Below are 7,905 nucleotides of genomic sequence, written 5' to 3' on the forward strand. Positions count from 1 at the left end.
ACATGCGTAAGTTGCTGTTGACTATGCTCTGCCTCAGACCATACCACCCCCTACCCACCCCACACCCAACAGTCCCCCACTCCCTGCTGCTTGCAGCCCTTTTATACCGACCGCATGGCTCCAGTCAGCTCTTGCACCAGACCAAGCTCCACGGTGGCACCAGGTAACCCTTGTGTGGACTCTGTGTGTGGAAAGGGCCTGCTTCATAACAGCTACATCCTAGACAGGATGGGAGATCACAGTGCAGTGATCAACTGAGATGTCTCTTAGAAGAGCAAACCCTGCAGTCCCCAACACCAGAGAGAAACAGGACTGGGACATGCAGCCTTGGCAGGAGAGGAGTCCTGCTGCCCAAGGCAAGCTCTGCAGCATCTTGGCACCTGCAACTGAGGTGATGTCACTCTGCAAGAAGGACAAGGGTGTGCTGCATTTTGAGAGGGTGTAATTTCTTTCATATTGCTGCCTGAGGGGTAGCAATAAGCGACAGACCTTGCCTTATTGCCGTGCTTTGTTTCAGTTACCAGCACACAAGCACCAAATCCACCTGAGATGCACTGTGGTGTCTGCCAGCACCCACTCCAAAAGGGCAGGGCCTTCTTGTAGGCCTGTGTCATATCTGCCAGCTGCATATGTTTGTGCTGTACACTCTGGACACCTGACATGGACATAGAGGCCTGGCTTTAGACCATTAAAATGAGTGTCTGCACTGTCTTACATGATTTGCATGCAATGTTGGGGCAGGTTGGGGGTGCCTTCAGGGGAGCTCTAGTGAATATAGTTGATGGACCCTAGACAGCCCTAGCTCTCCCAGTGGTACACACCTCCGTTTGGTCAGCTGAACAGCTCTGCATCCTCCACTGAGCTATTGGACTAAGGCCCTAATGCCCCTGGTATCACTTTGGGTGGCCAAGGATATTCCCCACCCAGCCCCCAGCTAATACTCTGGAAGGATGCAGGTCCCTCACAACTGCTCAGTCAGAGCTCGCAGCCACTTGCATGAGTGTAGAATACCCTATGGCACCTCCAAAGTCACCAGGTGTTTGCGTGTTAGTAACTTCTGCCCACTATCTCCACTGATTATATGGGAGCATAGACAAGGGGGTCTCATGCAGACATCTATGCTGTGCATACCTAAAGCTGGACAAGACACGTCCCTCCTCCTGTGTGTTTGTGGTGTGCATGGGAGGGAGCTGTGACCCCTCCAGCATTGAACACAGGATGATGCCAAGGCAGACCCAGCAGAACCACTACCCTAATTATGCATAAATGATCCCCCTCTCTGTTACTGTCTATGTATCCTCTCTGTTTATGGAACAGGAACAGGGACTTGCAGCAGGGAATAACTCCACCTCTCTTGGAGCCCCATCCTGTGCTAGGTCCAATTGTGCTGCAGGGATCTGTCTTGTTTAGAGGGAGAACAAAGGTGGTTAGTTTATTCTACTTCCGAATTTTTCTCAGGTGTGACTCTGCTGCCTTGTAGGAACTGTGAGCCCTGCGGGTATCCTGAGGATGTGCATGGGCAGGGAGAGTAATGTCTGGGCCTCCTCTGCTCCTGAGCTGGGCCAGGTGCCTGGGGCTAAGGGAGCCCGTAGCAACTTGGCAGCACTGCAGAGACAGCTCCACTGCCTGCAAGTGCCAAGATGAGAAGAGGGAGACAGAGCAAGACTACAGTCTGTGATGTAAGTTTGCAGGAGGCTGCCATTGATTAATGGTGCAATTATTTTGTCCAGTGCTTTGTTAACTATTCAAGGTCGGGGAGGTTCAAAGTAAATACTTGGCATGGCATCTAATTTCAAGGGAGATAAATCAGAAACATTCTGGACAAACACGGCATCCTGGCTTGTATAAATCAGGCTGTTAGGAGATAACTTGTTTTATCAGCAAAACCAGAGGAATTTGGCTGCAACAGCTGAAGTCTGAAACTAAAGGTGAAGGAGTTAATTCCGACTAGGGGAGATCATGACCACCAACTCACAGCCCACCAACTCAAGAAACCCTCCAACCCAAAAGAAGAGAAAGACTGAGCATGCGGGCTAATTTGCATAAGAATCGAGAGAATCATTTAACCAATAGGTGATAGAATATAAATAGTGTGAAGTTTTGATAATTGGAGAGCTAGTCTTTTGTGGGCTACCACCTAGCTCCCTACTTTGCGCAAACTAGAATATAAGAAATGGAAATACCTCTCCTCAGTGTGTAAATTGGCGTTGCGCACAGGGTACCGGACCCCGCTTGTGGAACAACATCTGGAGTCAGAGGACAGCTGAGCTTGTTCAAGGAAAACTCTCCACAGCCCATAATATGGCAAGTTTCTGGCTGCTGTGCAATGTGGCTGAAGTTTCCAGCAGGGTCTTCTAAAGCTAGCACATCACACAACTGACAGCATCTTTAAGGATGGTGCTCTCTCGACTTCTTGAGTGTGCAGAAGCAGGTACTGCAGACCAGGAATTGCCTGCCATACCATCAGGGAGATGGGTAATCACCACTGCTGCCTCTAGTGGACAGCTGCAAGGGCGTGGAGCTGGGGTGTGCAGAAATGCCTTCACAGGGCTGTACTTCAGAGCAGCAGCATCCTTGTGCTCCAGCAGTCCTGCATGCATAGGCAGCAACTGCTGTGTGTGAGGGTCAGCACTCAGCTTGCACTGGGACCTCCGGACTGCACTGTGGGGAGAAGGGCTGGGTAGACAGAGCAACTCCTGGCAGGGCAGATGAATCTTCCCATTCAGATGGTGCTGCATGGGTCAGGGCTGCTTACAGCTCTAGCTAACCCAATGACGTGACCAGAGAGGACTTTGCAACAGGATGTTCAAGACTGGCAGTACATTAAAGGCAAGGTGCTTTCTTGAGTCTCTGCTTTCAGGTTTCTACTATTGGCAGAGGGGAAATGGAAATGCATCTGTCAGGTTTGGAAAAGGATTTTTCTTCTGTACCATTACACTGAGACACCAATAACAAGAGGCCTTGCAATGAGCTTTAGAAAGTCCCATCACCAAGCCCTCAGCCTGCAGACAACACAAGTGTCCCTTTTTCTGGCCTCATCAGAGACAGCTCCGAGCTGAGATGGCTTCACCGCCTGAAAACAGTTCAGGCTGCAGAGCAATGGTCAGGGAATTAGATGGAAACATTAACAGAGAGCGACTGCCCTGCATGTTTGCAGCTGGGAGGGGTCATGCACAGGTGAAGGCTCTCCTGAGCACCTGCCTCCTTCCTTACCTCCCCTGGCAGAAGGATCATGGCATTGCTCATTGTTTCTCTGCCTGTCCATGCTGCTCTTGCTCTTGCTCTGGGGCTCCCTGAGGAGAGGACTTTCACCTGCAACTCAGATACTGACCCTGAGGATCCTTACACAGATACATCTCAACAGAAGCAAGCTATCCAAGCCTAGGGGGTCACTGGGCAATGCAGCCCAAGCAGATGGGGAATGAGCCAATGCTCTCCTTGAGGAGACATTGGACTATCTCACTGGTGTGACCTGCCATGTTCTGCAGTGGCCTCCAGCAGGGCGCAGCTCTCACACAGAGTCTTTGTGATACCCACGAGCCTGGTGGAGGAGCTGCAGAGTTGCTAAAGCTGTGGAAATGGGGTTTGGTGGTTGTATGGTGGCAGCTGAAATGATCCTGATCTTTGTCTTTAATGAGAGCACTGAGACCTTGTGGTTTAACCCGGCAGGCAGCTAAACACCACACAGCCGTTTGCTCACTCCCCCAGCCCTCAGTGGAATTGGGGAGAGAATCAGAAAGAAAAATGTAAAATTTGTGGGTTGAGATATAGACAGTCTAATAGGACAGAAAAGGAAGGGAAAATAATAATAATAATAATAATAATAATAATAATAATAATAATAATAATAATAATAATAATAATGATAAAAGAACATACAAAATAAGTGATGCACAATGCAGTTGCTCACCACCTGCCGACCGATGCCCAGCCAGTTCCCGAGCAGCACCCCTCCTGGCTAACACCCCCCCCCCCCCCCCGCCCAGTTTATATACTGAGCATGATGTCACATGGTATGGAATATCCCTTTGGCCAGTTTGGGTCAGCTGTCCTGGCTGTGCCCCCTCCCAGCTTCTCACTGACAGGGCATGGGAAGCTGAAAAGTCCTTGACTAGTGTAAGCACTGCTCAGCAACAACTGAAACATCAGTGTGTTATCAACATTATTCTCATGCTAAATCCAAAACACAGCACTGTACCAGCTACTAGGAAGAAAATTAACTCTATCCCTGCCAAAACCAGGACAAACCCGAGTATGTACTTTGCATACAAGAGTTTGTACAAGACCTCCTGGAAGTTAGAGGTCACTCCCAGCTATCACAGAATCACAGAATGGCTGAGATTGGAAGGGTTCTCTGGAGGTCATCTGCTCCAACCCCCCTGCTCAAGCAGGGCCACCTAGAGTTGGTTGCCCAGCACCATGTCCAGACAGCTTTTGAATATCTCCACGGATGGAGACTCCACAACCTCCCTGGGCAACCTGTGCCAGTGCTCGGTCACTCTCACAGTGAAAAAGTGTTTCCTGATGGAAACACTGAGGGAACCTGAGAGAACCCCATATTTTTCAGTTTGTGCCCATTGCCTCTGGTCCTGTCACTGGACAACACTGATATAATTTCAACTTACGGGATCAAGTTTTTCTATGTGACATTCAAACTCTTCGCTGTGCACAGGTAAACATCAGGCTAATGCTAAGTGTTACAGTAAAGAGCTCTAAGCAAAAAGGATGCTGAGGCATTACTTTTATAGCAATATATTTCCATGTAAAAGAGCAGTGGAGCACTGGCAGGGCCATGTTGCATTACTAAGATTTGTTTTTTCCCAGCCCTTACTGAAAAGCTTCTTGAAGACCACAGTTGTGTGCCTGAGTTTTTATATCTCCTGAAATGCAGTGGGTTTTAGAAGGAGAAACTAGCAGTAGAAATAGCAGTTGAGGAGAATTCTGTTTAATGTTTCCTATTGTAGTGAGGCCCTAATGGGCCCCTCACTACAAGAAGGACGTCGAGCTGTTAGAGCGTGTCCAGAGAAGGGCAACGAGGCTGGTGAGGGGTCTGGAGAACAAGTCTTATGAGGAGCGGCTGAGGGAACTGGGGTTGTTTAGCCTGGAGAAAAGGAGGCTTAGGGGAGACCTCATCACTCTCTACAACTCCCTGAAAGGAGGTTGTAGCGAGGTGGGGGTCGGTCTCCTCCCAAGTAACAAGCGATAGGACGAGAGGAAATGGCCTCAAGTTGCGCCAGGGGAGGTTTAGATTGGACATGAGGAAAAATTTCTTTACTGAAAGAGTGGTGAAACATTGGAACAGGCTGCCCAGGGAAGTGGTGGAGTCCCCATCCCTGGAAGTATTTAAAAGACGTGTAGATGTGGCACTTAGGGCCATGGTTTAGTGGGTGGTGGTGTTGGGTCGACGGTTGGACTCGATGATCTTAGAGGTCTCTTCCAACCTTAATGATTCTATGATTCTATGATTCTATGCTAAGGTATCTTTGTCAAGACAAGATGGACACATACTAACAAAGTTGGAAAGGTACCTTATACACCATGTATTAGCCTAAGTTAGATCCTTTAAGATCTCTGTACCTGGATAGCTTGAACTACATGTAAAATTGTAAATAATGCAAAAAAAAAGAACAATATGTGTGTGAGGATATAAATCAATGGCAAAAAAAACAGAGCAATGTCTGCTTTTCCTTAGGGCACCTGATAGAGCAAAGAATTAAGATAAAGATCAAAGATTATGTTTTTTTTATAATAAAGCTCTAGGACACTTTTCCATTTACAGAAATATCTGGTATTTTAAGATTCTTTCCACTATTTTCTTTTCTGCATCCAAAGATGCAGAAAGATACAGTACCTGCCTTTCATCTCTTTATTTGCCTCTAGCATTCACAAAGAATACTATGTTCTCTCATTTCAATTCAAAAGATGGCATAAGAAAACAAGAGTTATCCTAGTGCATAGAAAAAAAAATGACAACAGCATATTTCACTTGTGATGTACTACAAAGCTAATGTCAGTGGCCAGCTGATCGTAGCCACAAGCACTTGTTAGTGGGGCAGTGTGTAAGTGGGCCCGGCCAGAGATGCAGTGGAGTGGAGAGCTGAGCAATCAGCATAGGTCAGGGCAGCAAGCAATTGGTAGTGGCCTGGCCAGCGGCATGGCAGACTGAAGGAGGACGTTTTCATTGGGGGTCATGCACCAGGATGTTCTAGAGGAAAGCTTTCTGTGAGACACCAAGTATGAGAGCTGTCAGGTCCCCGGGACAAAATTCTTACTCTGCTGTACTTGCAGCGTTAGGGGAAGCCTTTCTGTGTCATACTGAGGCAGCACGGGGGAAGCCTTTCTTACCATACCGAGTCAGCACGGGGGAAGCTTTTCTGCATCATTCAGTCAACATGGGGGGGAAGCCTTTCTGTGATGTACCGAGGCAGCGCAGTGGAAGCCTATCTATGTTGAATAGATATTCATTCTTATGAGTTCTGTTGTTGTGGGTTGGTGACCCAGAGTGCTGGAAGCAGCCAGACGTGATTCCCAAGGAAACAGCCCTTAGGGCCTGAGCTGGGGGAGTACAGGAGGGCACCACCCCAGCAGCCTGGACCACCAGGGCAGCAAGCCTGGCCTCTGCACCATTTCCCCCAGCTCAAGGTCTGACCTTCAAGGCACAGAGAGGTCTGGGCTCAGGCGACCAGTGCAGTGGTTTCAACTCTCTGCAGCGCTGGAGCTCTGGCAGGGAAAAAGAGGAGTCGTGTGCAGCGGGGCTGGTGCCCCTCAGCTCCCTCTTCATTCCTGACTGTTAGCTGTGCTGGGAGGGAAGGAGCCTGTGATGAGAACCTGGGTGAGTGCCAGGGGGAACAGCACAGAGACGCCACGGCCAAGCCTGAGGCACCTGCTCTGTCCTGGTGAGAAGTCCATCACTCAGGTGTGAGTGACTCCTGTCCATGTGAGCTGCTGGTATCCTTCCAGAATGTGAGGGGAACGTGGCTGGTGACAAATTCATCTCAAAGGCAGGCTCAAGTCCTTTGGAGGTGCTGAGCCACTCCGGGGTCACTCTCCTGTGTTCCTTCCTGGGACAGAGCGTGGGTCTCTGCTGTTCAGTCATTTTCTGATGTGAACGCTGAGACCTATTTCCCAAAGGTCCCCGGAGCTCGTCCCAGCTGTCGGGAGAGTGGACCAGTCCCAAAAGGGAAAAACTGGAGGCTGGCTCCTTCTCTCCCATGTCAAAGAGTATAAAAAGTTGTAGGCGTCGGGAGCAGGAGCTGGAGCTGGAGCAGGAGCAGGAGCAGCAAGATCAGGAGCAGTGGCAGCGGCAGTGGCAGCAGTGGCAGGAGCAGCAGCAGCATGCTGACGAGGTGGCCGAGTGGTGAAGGCGATGGACTGCTAATCCATTGTGCTCTGCACGCGTGGGTTCGAATCCCATCCTCGTCGGTCAGCCCAACAATGGTCCCAAAAATGGGAGTTTCTGAGTGTGAGCAGCTCAATGCGTGCCCCCAAGTATGCCTTTGTTTTGAGATGAGAGTTGCCTGAAAAGAACTTGCAAGGTTTTGAAGTGGCTCAGGACACACCTCAACCTCTTCTGTCTCCACATAGGCAAGAGGAACAAGAAGGGAAAGAAGGAAGATCCAGGGAGCTCACAAGGACGGTCAGCCTCTCCTCAGTCCCTGGGAAGACGATAGAGCAAAACGTCCTGGAAGTCGTATCCAAACAACGGTAGCTCAGGAATGTGGTTGGGAGTAGTAAGCATGGGTTTACGAAGGAGCAGTCATGCTTAACCAAGCTGGTAGCCTTCTACAGTGAGGTGACTAGCTTGGTGGAGAAGGGAAGAGCAGTGGATGTTGTTTACTTTGCCTTCAGTAAGGCTCAACCAGCCACGGGAACAAAAACCAAAAGACGCGTAAACCACTTTCTGTC

General features: G+C 49.4%; 1 non-coding gene across 1 annotated transcript; it reads left to right on the forward strand.

Annotated features, from left to right (window-relative positions):
- The first annotated feature begins 7,340 nt into the window (after positions 1–7,340).
- TRNAS-GCU (transfer RNA serine (anticodon GCU)) lies at positions 7,341–7,422 on the forward strand. Its single transcript has one exon. It is a non-coding gene; the product is annotated as a tRNA-Ser (tRNA).
- Positions 7,423–7,905: the final 483 nt, after the last annotated feature.

This window comes from Aptenodytes patagonicus, unplaced genomic scaffold, assembly GCF_965638725.1.
Source record: "Aptenodytes patagonicus unplaced genomic scaffold, bAptPat1.pri.cur scaffold_134, whole genome shotgun sequence".
In the NCBI taxonomy this organism is placed as follows: domain Eukaryota; kingdom Metazoa; phylum Chordata; class Aves; order Sphenisciformes; family Spheniscidae; genus Aptenodytes; species Aptenodytes patagonicus.